Raw genomic sequence first — 13,521 nt, 5'->3', positions numbered from 1 at the left:
TATTTACTTGAAGTCCAAATCTTTCACTTACTTCATTTACTTTGTTTATCAGTTGCTGTAAACTGTTCAAACTGTCTGCAAAAATAACGGTATCGTCTGCATAACGGATGTTGTTTAGGCGTTCTCCATTTAGAAGTATTCCATGTTCGCATTTTTCCAAGGCTTCACTAAATATTTCCTCTGAATATAGATTAAATAATATAGGTGAAAGTATACAACCTTGTCTAACGCCTCGTAGATCTTGATCATTTCCGTTGGTTCACCTCCAAAATTCGTTCTTATTGTGGCTGATTGGTTCCAGTATAAACTTTGTATTATACGCCGATCTTTATCATCCATTTGGGCTTTTGTTAGAATATCCATCATTTTTTGGTGTTGAACTGTATCAAATGCTTTTTGGTAGTCCACAAAGCAGGTGTAAATATCGCAAGTCATATCTCTGCATCTTTGAAATAATACTTGTAGACTAAACAGTGCATCTCTTGTACCTACGCCCTTCATGAATCCAAACTGTGTGTCTTGTATTCTCTCTTCGCATAGCTTGTATATTCTACGATGTATAATTTTAAGAAAAAGTTTTAATGTATGGCTCATTAGACTTATTAGCCTATATTCTCCGCACTTTTTTGCTCCCTGTTTCTTTGGTAAGGTAATAAATTCTGAAAGTAGCCAATCTTTTGGGATATTGCCTATGTCATAGATATTATTGAAGATTTTACATAGCACTCTTAAAGATTCATCATCAAGAAGTTTAAGAAATTCAGATTGTACTCCGTCTGGTCCTGGAGCTCTACCTTCTTTTAGTGATATTATGGCTGCTCTTATTTCTGCCACTAGTATAGGTGGTCCTGTTTCCGTAGGTATTGGGGGCTGGTTCTCTCTCTCATCAAAAAATAAATTTCTTATGTAATTTTTCCAGGTATCATTGATACTCTCTTTGTCCACGATTATCTCTCCATTGTCATTAACAAGTTTACTTATTCTTCTGTTTTTACATTTACCTGTAATTTCTCTTACCTTCTTATGCACGTTGAAGTCGTCGTATTTTACTCATGGATTACCGAGAGTGAAATAAAAAACAGATTTTTCTGTTCGTCTTGCATCTTATTTTAGACAAATAGGGTTAAACTTCAAAATCGAAAAGTCAGTTTCGAAAACAAAATATCTATGTTTCATTAGATAATGCCCAACGTGAAAATGCTATTAAACATAATGAAATTGTAAAAAATAATGAAGCAGTTTTATGTCGTTTAATTGACATTTCAATTTTTTTAAGTTCTTGTGAATAATTATCATTTAAGGGACACGATGAATTGGAGCATTCTTTAAATCAGGGTAATTATACACAACTAATAAAAATGTTTAAGAAGTACGATTTCGAATTTTCTAATTTACTTTCTGATTCTAAGACATTTAGAGGTGCATCTAAAACAGTCCAGAATCAATTAGTTACATTTTGAATAACGTTATTAAATCTGAGATTCAGTAAACCCTTTGCTTTTTGCTAGAAGTAGATGAAACTACTGATATATCATGTCAATTGTTGATCGATACGAGTTACGTGGTTATATTTACGAGGTTTTTAGGTTTTACAGACGTAAGTAAACGCCATAAGTCAGAATATATTTTTGGTGTTTTAAAGAAAAGATTAAAATTTTTTGATATCAAAAAAAGATTGGTAGGGCAAACTTATGACAGCGCTGCCGTGATCTCCGGTGAATTGAATGAGCTCGAGGCAAAAGTTAAATATATTGCACCGCAAGCGTTATTTACTCATTGTCATGCGTATAGAATGAATTTAGTTTTGCAGGCTACGTTTTGTTTCAAAAATTTGTTTCGAAAAAAATGCAAACAGTTTGTTAAACGCGATGGAATCGCGTAATAGAATAGTCTTCACAGAAGCAGATTTTCGTGAACAGCTTTTGGAAGTTTTTGATTTTATTATTGATGGCGACGATTTTGAAAGTGATGTTATCTCGATCTGTGGAGTAGTCGGTTTGAAAAGTTTATTAAATTATTACCCTTTTATTATTATTTTAAATATATTTAAGAAAGTGTTTACCCAAACCGATTTGATATTCAATGTTGTTCAAAATCAGTCAACTGATATTATTTATTTCAAAAATAGAATAACAAAACTAGTGCAACAATAGATATTTTCATAATGGTAGTAATTTTCAATATATAAGCAGTGACGTTTTGGATTCGCTTTATATTTTTGAACTCCCCCAAAAAAACTCAAAGGCATGACACATACCTCAAAAAACGAGTATATTTTGAAATTTTGCATGCTATTATTGTGAAAATAGATATACTCGTTTTTCGAATTTAGAAGATTTGCAAATTTTTGACCTCTTAGACGATTCAAAATTTAAAAGTTACGCCAAAGAATTTCCAAGATATCTATTAGACAAGTTAATTAAAAATTATCCATCATTATTTAATAAAATAGAATTAGAAAATGAATTAAAAGTCTTATATGCCGATGCAAATATTTTCGGAAGGTGGGATAAGTTACAAGATATGTATAATTTTATATACTCACTAATAAATACGGCTACAGAGCTCATCTTGGCGGCATATTGTATCGCTAATTAATTGCTGTTGATTGGTATATTAACCAATCACCAAAAGCTAACCCATCATCCCCTAACTCAAAAAACACCACCAGAAAATCGAGATATCGGTCAAAAACGTTGAAACAAAAAAAGTGAACCGGCAGGAATTAATTGATAAATTTATTGTTGAAGTTTTACGCCAAGAAAAAATATACTGCTGTACCCGTTTACGAGAAACAATGGCTACGTTAACTTATTGGTAAAGCCAGCATAGCCATATCTATATCTCGGTAACGAAAAGGGATACAGGTTTTTAAAAAAGCTTGAAATATACTATAAAAAAATAATAATAAATAAACATAGTAAAAGACTTTGCAAGCTAAAAGCGAGGGTGAAATGATATATGTTATATACTGTATCAGCACTATTTCGTCAAGGTTAAGATAGGTTCAGTCATCATTATTTTTCGGAAACGCTTGCAGCAATAAAGTGTTTCTTGGCATAAAATTTCAGCAACAAATTAGCAACTAATTCATAGCGGTTCACTTTTCTGGTTTCAACGTTTTTGGCAGATATCTCTATTTTTTCAGGTATGCGTTTCGCGTTAGGGGGATGATGGGATAGTTTTTGGTGATTGGACAATGTACCAATCAACAGAAATTAATTAGCAATAAAAGATACCGCCAAGATGGGCCTTGTAATAATTTTTATTGCTGATATATACCTATGGCTATGGTAGTTTTACCGTCAAGTTAGCATAGCCATGGTTTCTCGGAAACGGTTGCAGTAATATATTGTTTCTTGGCGTAAAACTTCGGCAATGAATAGCAATAAATTTCTTGCGGATCGCTTTTTGGCAGAAATTTCGATTTTCTGGTGGTGTTTTTTGAGTTAGGGGATGATGGGTTAACTTTTGGGGATTGGTTAATATACCAATCAACAGCAATTAATTAGCAATAAAATATGCTCCTTCTCGAGATATAGCTATGCTAGATTTACCGTAAAGTTAGCATAGATATGCTTATAACTTAATAGACATAATTAATTATCTCATTACCATTAAGTTCTGCCTCAAATAAACGGGATTTCACTTGTCTCAAAAGAATCAAAACATATTGTCAAAACACCATGAAACAAGAGTGAATATCAATCTTCTATCAGATGTCAATAGAAAAAAAAAATTTTAAATCTCTCCAAAGCTCTAATAAACTTTACGATGACGTTATAACCCATTTTGGTACTTCCAAACAACGTAAACTATAGTTAATTTATAAACATGTTTAGGTTAAAAACAAAAACTCTCCTAATGATGATTGAAGCCTTTTTATTAGACGGTATACCTATATGAGGAGACAAAAAAAACTTGCCGACCTTGTTTCTAAAGCCACGAACCGCCACTGCATTTAGAAGATGTACCGATAGATAGGGGTTGAAAATACAAATACTTGGAAACCTGGATTTCAAAAAATAATGATCAAACAATAGAAATAAGTACCAGGATAGAAATAGCAAGAAAGGCGTTTGTAAAAATGAAAACAATTTTCTGTAATAATCACCTTAGATGAGAACTGAGATGTTACGTGATTTCGGTAGTATAATATGGACTTGAAAGCTGGACACTGAAGCATAAACAAGCTACAGTGATTTGAAATGTATGTTGTGTTACAGACGGATGCTTAGAATGACATGGACACAGAAGAAAACGAATACTGAAGTATATGATAACACAGGGAAAGAAAAGAGATGGGGAAGGAGTATAAGAAGAAGGAGAGTGTCTTGTTTGAAAAATTTAGGGCACTGGTTTATATGCAGCTCAATAGAACTCTTCAGAGCAATGGTAGATAGAGTACAGATACTGATGATGATATCCAATCTCCGATTGGCAGACGGCACTTAAAAAAGAAGAATAAACTTAAGTAGTTCATAATGATAATATTTTATATCTGAACAGATTGTTTGGTTACCCACATTAACGTTTTATTAGAATTAGTGCAACATTTGACATAAGAAAATTTCAAAGAATTTGGAAATTCTTCCGTATTTGGTTTATGTCATTACTTACATGATCGACTGTGTGCATAAAAACAGTGCTATCAATAACTTTCAGACGAGGTATAGTTACCTAAAGAGAGTAGGTAACATTTTTTTGTTATTGATTGATTCCGTCAAAGGAAAGGCCGCAAACCAACGTTGTTTGTGTTAATGAAGTTTCGGAACAAAAGCAATAAAATAATAGGCGATGGTTGGTAATTAAAGACAGCGTCGGCAACACAAACATTCCGGCCAAAGTAAAAAATGGAAAGTAAACACGAACCCCCAATCATATATTCATAAGCAATAAAAAGGTAGTAAAAGGGTCTCACCTAACTCAACTTTTAGTACTAACACACCGACGGGTAAAATACACAGAACACAGCAAAAAGTTTTTAAATTATTTCCACATGACAGTTCGTTTGTCGATTAAAACACCAACCACAACCACTATGAATATTTTAAACGCGTGTCGTTGGGCTCCAAACGCATCCCGGCAACAACCTCTCTACACCGCGAGTAGAAGAAAACTAAGAATTGGCAATCGCGCCCGCTCTAAATGCGCCTGTGCTCACAGTCGGCCGCCCCACTCCTCACTATTGCATTATGGATATTTTGTGTATATGGCCAATTTCTCTTCGGCGGTGAGGGGTGGTCGAGGAATTTTTAAACAGGTGGTGGAGTTGACGGGATAACAGCAGGAATATTAAAGGAGATAAATAAAAAGAGATGGCTAGTACGGGCGAAAGTGGATTGTTATGTTTGGGATGAGTATGTGCAAGTTTGACAGTTGTGTTTATTGCGGCTGACATGATTCGAGGAAAGCTTTCAAAATATCGCTTTTCGATTATGAGAGGTTTTATTTTGTTTCAATAATTCTGATTCCATTTCGGTGGAAATATATAATGTTCCTGAACTGTATGCAAATAGTAAAATAAACTGTAAAAGGACGTTTGGGTTTCGATTCGTTATTTACATATTTAATGTTCTTTTCATTCTGATGGATAGGTTTATCGAAAATTTAAATGCCATTTACGGCATTCGCTAAAATACGCAACGCCAGTGCTGATAAATTGCTTATAAGCTTTGCCTTTATCAAATTTAGATTTGCTTTCATTATTTGTACAGTTCTATTATATGTTGTGCAAGATGAATAAATTAATCACTGCTCACCGAAGAATTGCACAAGAATAAGAGGTCAGATCCAACTGCCATCACTACCCATCACCTACTTCCTGATAACCAAACTTATAATTACTCCAGTCGTCAGTGACGAAAGTACCTTCTTCTTAACGTGCCCCATCCCTAAGGACATTGGCGATCATCATTGCCCATTTGACTCTATCTGCAGAAGTTCTGAAAAGTTCTATTGACGTTTTCCCACTCCATTGTCTCAGATTCTTCAGCCAGGACGTGCGTCTTCTCCCCGGTCCTCTTTTGCCTTCCACCTTCCCTTGTATGATCAGCCGCAAGTACCACACAACCTCTAAACATTATACAAGCTGAATTTTGCCGAGTGTCAATTTTGGGCCCCTAAAATATGCAAAAAGATTTACCACTCTTACCCACTAAAAGCCCCCCTGTAGGGGGGAAAACGAAAAAAAAACGATTTACCAAGAGTCTGTAAGCCTTAGAAAAAAATGTTTCTAATAAAAGTTTTCACTTTTTAGATTTAACCATTAATAAGAATTCTTCCTCTCCTTCCTGTTCTACATTAGAACTTTCAGTGTTTAGAAAACCTATACAAACTGATCATATACAGTATAGTCCATTTATTTAGCGTATGGCTCAATACATGGAGTAAATACAGTAATAATTGTAAAAAATGTAAGTACATAATTCAAAAATACAAACACAAGATTATATAAAAACGAACATAGACAAAATACAGATAAAATACAAGATGATACAAACAGATAAGGTTATATCTTTAAGTCAAGTTGAGCTATCCATTCAAGGCTTGCAGGCGTAGTTTTGAAAAAGTCTTTTGGGTCCCCTCGATATGCCCTCAATTCACATGTCTCCACTATGTGTTGGATGGTTTGATCTGGAGCTCCACAGTCGCAGCTGGAGGTAGGCTGTTTTCCCATTTATGTAGGTTGTGTGCGCATACTGCATGTCCCGTTCTAATTCGGTTTAGGCTCTTCCATATGTTTCGTGGCTGGTCGAAGCCATCAGGCTTTTGGAATGGGTCAATAAGGTTGGATACTTCAGGTGGGGCTTCCTCAGTCCACAGCGTGCGCCATCTGGAGGTAACATTAAAATCATCTGCTGTTAGCTGTTGGGCTGTTCTTATGAGTGGTTTTCTGGATGGGAGTCGGTTTGCTGCTAAACTCGGGATGCCTTCATGGATTGAGCAAGTTGCTATTTACTTTCGAATACTCCGTTATCAAGGCCTTTTGTCTTCGTAGAATAGGCGGAGGAATATGGCTAAGGATCGGAAGCCAATATAGTGGAGTAGTCTTGATGCAGCCGCTAATCACCGCCGCTAGCTCGCGTCCGTAAAAGAATTTTACACGGGCACCCTGGGTAATGCTAAATGAGCTAGCGCGATAGTTGGCGACTAGTATATCTCTTAAAGATCTCCTAGTCATCGATATACATGGAAACAGTATAGCCCAAAATAAATAGTACTGAACTTGTAATTATTTTATTGTTTTAAAAAATACATACTATTGACACTTTATAACAAGTTCTAAATGAGCTTCTCCTCTCTCAATACAGATTTTATACCGATATTCCAGATTTCTCGTAATGTTTCTCGAAGAAGGCTCTAACGGCATCCTTTAACTCATTGATGGTTGGTGGTACCTGTTTAAAAACGGGCTCGAGCCCGTTTAAAAACGTCAGTAAATCGTGAAATGAATTTGTTTGAAAAATGTTCCAAATTGACGAATTTGTATATACCTCTGTTGAGTAAGTTTGACTTGCCTACCATTTTCTTCGATAAAGTATGGACCAATGATTCCATGTCCCGAAACTGCACACCAGACACTCACTTTTGCGCTATGTAAAGGAACTTCTTGAACTTCATCTGGTCTGGCAAAGCCCAAATGCATCCAGCTCCTTCAAGATTCTTTGCAAGGAAGTTCGTTTTAAGCCAAAATGCAACGCTGTTCTTGTCTAGCTGGCTTTCGGATTTTCCAAGATTCGCTCAAAAACACGATCCAACACGGTTATCGTTGTTGTTAACTGTCCTGGGACGCCCTGAGTTTCCTTTTCGTTGGCACAATATATTACCCTTATTTCTAAACTTTTCAGCAACCTTCAAAATTACAGCATTACTTGGAGAACGTTTATTAAACCGTTGTGTGAATTGATCACACACGTATTGCAGACTTACACTATTACGTCGGCCGATTCTGTATGAGCGAGAATAATGTTCCACAAGAAACACTTTTTCTCTGTACTTAGCACCATTTTTAACAATTAGGCCTTAATAATTAATAGTTTAAGGATTACTTTACAGGTCTATACTAGTTAATTTGAATATGACAGCCCGCACAAAGAGACATCTATGTTTCAGTTTCAGTACTGTTTATTTTGGGCAATACTGTACCTACGTCATCGAATCATCCTTTTTAACGTTAGATGGTAGCTATTCAATGTTATGGGCATAGACTTCTTAACAACTCTATGTCCCAAGAAAACTGTGATAAAAAAATCACAATTATAAAACAAATATCAAACAACAATGGTTTACCTTCTTCTGCTGTCGATAAGGTCATTAGAAGGTCAATACTAAAAAAGAGAGTAAACTAAGCTTTCAATGTGGAAAACAAACCCAACACTACACCCATATTCGGATCTTTATCTCATTAAGAACCAATTTCAGAAAAAATATCAAGAGTACTTTCTAATAATATCAGTAACAACCACATCTCTTTTAAAATCAAACACAACTTTAAGTTCATTTTTAGCAAGACTAACAACAAAAGTGGTATTTACAAATTGTGTTGTGGTGATTGTAACATGATTTATGTGTGTAGAACAATGAGAACTCTGGCTCAAAGAATCAAAGAACATCTCAATAACACAGATAAATCTAACTTTAAACATCACATTAAATTTAATAATCATTCGTTTTCTCCTACCAAAAATAGTAAAATTTTACATAACATCCCAAATAAAAATTTTAGCCTTATGAACCTTTTAGAAGAGTTTGAGATCAAACGCAATCATGATCAAACCAATGATTTCTTTTGCCTGAGTTGGTTTTGCCCAATATTTCAACCGATTTCTCTAACACAATATCTCGTATATTTGCCTATAATTATTTAATGTCTTCTACTTCTTCTAAGTTTTCTGTCCTTATTTGATTTTCTATTTGCATTCTGTATATATTTGCAATGTCGGGATCTTTTAGTTAATTAATGTCAATTTGTTCTCTTCTTTTCCCGATCTGCTTTTTTAAATTGGATATTCTCCCTTTAAATCACTATCTATGTTTGCTCCTCTAAAATACCTATCTATCTCTATCTAGATAAGGATTTTTACAGCTGTCGCTGCCTTCCTTCTTTCAGCCAACGTCTCCAGTCCTTTCTGTTCGGTCATTCTCCATCTCTAAGGTCTCGTCTTTCCATGGCCTCGTCCACTTTATCCCTCCATGATCTTCGGGGTCCACCTCTTTTCCTCCTTCCTATTGGGCTCCAATCCGAAATTTTTGCTATCCATCTTGTATGATCTGTTCTTCTCACATGTCCATACCAAATTAAACGTTTTTCTTCGATGTAGCTGAGTATCTCTTGTTCTACTGCCATTCTTCGTTTTATCTCCTCATTTCTGATGCGATCCATTTTTGTCACTCTGCAGCTTCTTTTCATGAACTCCATTTCAGTTGCTGTGATTTTGGACCTGTTTCGTTTATTTATTACCCAATTCTCTGCTCCATAGGTCATTATACTGCGTACCAAGGTGTTATAAATTCTCTTCTTTGTATTTCTGGTCATCTGTCTATCCCACAGTACCCTGTTCATTTGTTTAATACATGTTCTTGTCTGTGCTAATCTGCTAGTTATCTCTTGCTCGGTGGTTCCATTTTTTGAGAGTATGAATCCCAAATATTTGAATTTGTCAGTGCCGTTAATTTCCCTATTATCGTCCATTTCCATGTTTCCCACTGGTTCTTGCTCTGTTGTTAAATATTCGGTCTTTTCTAGATTTATTTCTAGTCCATTTTTTGTGTATTCCTTTTCTAATTTTTGGAGCATATAGCACAGATCTTCTTCATCTTGAGCCGTTACCACTAGGTCATCTGCAAAGCTTAATGTGTACAAGAAGTTGTCTCGGATTGGTATTCCCATCCCTTCACATTTCTTTTTCCATGGTTTTAATATTTGTTCAAGGAATATCTTGAACAGTGTCGGAGATGTATAGCATCCCTGCAATAAGCCTTTTGTGGTCTTAAACTCGTTGGAGTATTTATTGTCGGTTTTAACTCTTACCTTGTTGTTGTTGTAAAGGTTTTTTACGGCTTCTATTAACCTCTGAGTTATTCCGATTTCCTTCATCGTGTTCCGTAGTTGTTTTCTGGGAACCGTGTCATATGCCTTTTTTAAATCTATGAATGCCATGTGTACTGGTCTATTTCTTGCCATTTTTTTTAATTAATTGTTGGAGTGTATATATGTGGTCTATGCAAGATCTTCCTGCCGTGAACCCCGCCTGATCTTCTCCGATTTTATTTGAGATCGATTTTTCCAGTTTTTCTTTCAGTATTTTTCCATATAACCTAAAAGACCTAACATCTAATAAGTTAGAGCTTCTTCTTCCTCATGTGTCGAGCTCGATTATCGAGCGTTGGCTATCAAATTGGCTATAGTAATTTTGTTGACGGCAGCTCGGAAAAGAGATGCAGAGGATCTGTTAAACCAATCTCTCAGGTTTCTAAGCCATGACGTTCTTCTTCGACCTGGCCCTCTTCTTCCGTCTACCTAAGTTAGAGCAGTGTCTTCCATCTATAATTATATTATCTATTTGGTTAATCGTTTCATTATCAGGAGATTTCCAACTTGCCTTATGTATATATTTATGGGAAAATGGTGTCCCAGCTATTACCATGTTCTTAGACATCGCAAGGTTTATGATTCTGAAACCGTTATCATTAGAGTATACGTCTAGGTTCTCTTTTCCGATGGTGGGCGAAAATAGATTCTCTCTTCCGACTTTGGCATTTAAGTCTCCTGCTATTATTTTTAAGTCATTTTTTGGGCACTCATCGTACTCTCGGTTTAGTTCCTCATAGAATATGTCTTTTTAATCATCCTCTTTTTCTTCCTTTAAGTTTTCCTTCGACATATCCTATGATCAATAGCTTTGAAATCAATTACACTATGTTTGACCTTGCTGCTTACAATAAATCCGGTACCAAATTCGTGTCGAGTAGGATGTCCACTGTAGTAAATATTGCAGTTATTTTTTTCCATGATGATTCAGCTAATCCACCTCATTTTCTGTAAAGCAATGATAGTTGCTTTGGCTTTATTCATTTCTTGTATGAGCAGAGCCGTGGCTCCAGGTTGATAAAGGCTTCTTTCGTTCCACGTGCAAATCATTATCCTTATCGGGTTTGCGAGTTCGTCGTAGGTTAGATAGTCCGGTTTCTTACTTTGTAGCTCTCATAACAAAAGGTTTTTTACAGGATTGGATAATTAACCCAACGCCAAACCACCTTTTCGGAGGGCCATTACACCCGCTCTCGTCAGTTCCCGATCCAGCTTTCTGCTCGGGTTGGATACTGGATCTCCAGTTCCAGCTCGGTTTGCAGGGGACGTTGATCCATCATAAAATTCCAAAATTAAAAAATAGAAGAAAGCAAGTAACCTTCACTCGCATCCGTATTGGTCATACTCGGTTAACACATGACTACCTACTAAAACGTGCTGATAAACCTGTGTGAGACATGTGTAAAGATATCTTAACGGTAAACATTTTCGCATTTTTCAAAGATTGCAAACTTTTATCAAAAATCTAGTATTCTACTCTGTATAAATTTAGGGCTTTTTTTAATTATCTATTGTTATTGTTAATATTTTGAACTATACTACCGTAAATGTGTTTTTTGATTTCTCGTCGAATTGTTTTTTGCCAAAGAAGAGAGTTTAAGGCATGGGTTGCTGCTCTGCCCTTGTTTATTCTTTTCCTGATTTCATCTGCGCTATTTCCCTTCTTGTTGAAAATGACCCCCAAATATTTGCAGGATTGCACGCTTTTGATTTTGTCGTCTTCCAAGACTATGTCACATATTTTATCTGTTCCCATTGAGAGATATTCACATTTTGTCATATTCATGTTTTGAGCTGCCACCTCATATTCTTCTTGCAGTTTTCTTACCATATAGCGAAAATCGTAGCTGTCTTCGGCAATTACTACCTGGTCATCCGCAAAGAAAACTGTATATAGCTTGTTTTCTTCCACCATTATTCCCATGTTTCTACATTTTTTTACCCATTTTACTAAGAATCTGTCCAAATAGATTTTAAATAAGGTGGTTGACAGACAGCAGCCTTGTCTTAGTCCCTTTGTTGTTTGAAAAGGAGAGGTGATTTCTTGTCCCATTTTAATTCTTGCTAAGTTTTGTTCGTAATATTTTTCAGTGGCGTTAATAAGAATTGGGATTATTTTCAAGTTACCCATTTCTATCCATAGTTGGGAGATATAGTCCAAAGTATTACACTTTACGGTTCGGAAGTATGGGACGTCACCAAAGCTAATAGAAACAAACTTATGACGACAGAAATGGATTATCTCAGACGAAGCTGCGGTAGATCCAAACTGGAGAGAGTTAGAAACGAACAAATAAGAAACCAAATGAAAATGGAGCGAAATACCAATGATGACATAGAAATAAAACAATTAATCTGGTTCGGACCTGTTAAAAGAATGCCAGAGTACAGATGGCCTAGAAGAGTACTGGAATGGATCCCTCCTGAAAGAAGAAAGAGAGGACGACCACGGAGAAGTTGGCGCAACGATATTGATGAAGCAATGGCGGCAAGAGACTTAGAAGAGGCAACTGCATATGACAGAAAAAGATGGAAATTGGGGGCGGAGAAGCGGCGACAGCTGTAATAAATCCGTTATTATTATATTATATTAGTTCAAATTTTGTAACACAATCCATACACGCTAATAACCCTGGTGGTTGATACGTCATGTAACGAAAAAAATGTATAATAAAGTACTGGACAACTGAAAAATCAATTATATATAACTGGCCTCATATTCTTAAATTTTATGCAGACATAAATTGGTAATTTTTTTTCTTTCAACTTTCTTAATTTTAACTATTATAGAATCACATTAGTGTGAGCATTTTTTTAAATGCCGCAAACCATAACAATATATTTGTTTTACAACCACTTTTATAATTTAGAGATCTGATATATATTTTTTTACTTTTTCTACTTGAAAAATTCCCTACTTTTATGTATCGTTTTTGTAACAACCTGTTACAGACTCCGGTCTATAGTGAGCACCCGAGATAATTCCGAGCGGCAATTTCTATTCCGGAATTTTTATAGGCAAAGTAGCTGTTATGAAAATGATTGAAAAGACGTCAAAATTCGAGACGTCCCGTTAACTTTCACTTTTTTAATCTTTTAGAATGAAAGTCGGCCCAGATATCACTTTCGCATTTCCAATTTTCCCTTCAACTTCGAAAAGAACTCACCGAGCGTGACGCACAACTTCTCAAGTAGAGGACAAACAGGCACCTTTTTTTAAAGTAGGATACGCATGATTTCTTTCACTTCTCGCTAGATGAATTGATTTCTTTTCCTTCCTTTCTTCTGAATATATTATTTTATGGAGGATAATATCAAGGGTGAAATAGCGATAAAGTTGCTCTTTTTGAAACGCATTAATAAAGTGATTTTCTAAAGATTATGGATAGGAGGTAGAAAAGTTTGGAGCTTTTTCGACATATAGACAT

The 13,521-nt window shown here is 35.5% G+C and overlaps 1 protein-coding gene across 4 annotated transcripts in view; it reads right to left on the bottom strand.

The window, feature by feature from the left end:
- The window catches only part of Ddr (discoidin domain-containing receptor 2), a 789,300-nt gene extending 784,209 nt beyond the window's left edge, over positions 1-5,091 (bottom strand). For all 4 annotated transcript variants that reach the window (XM_072542711.1, XM_072542712.1, XM_072542713.1 and 1 more), the window contains exon 1: positions 4,922-5,091. The gene's annotated coding sequence lies outside the window, so the exon portion shown is untranslated. The remainder of the gene's footprint in view (positions 1-4,921) is intronic.
- Positions 5,092-13,521: the final 8,430 nt, after the last annotated feature.

The sequence above is a fragment of the Diabrotica undecimpunctata genome, chromosome 9 (assembly GCF_040954645.1).
Source record: "Diabrotica undecimpunctata isolate CICGRU chromosome 9, icDiaUnde3, whole genome shotgun sequence".
Lineage (NCBI taxonomy): Eukaryota > Metazoa > Arthropoda > Insecta > Coleoptera > Chrysomelidae > Diabrotica > Diabrotica undecimpunctata.
The sequence above is the reverse complement of the archived record's forward strand: the minus strand, read 5'-3'. Positions and strand labels throughout refer to the sequence as shown.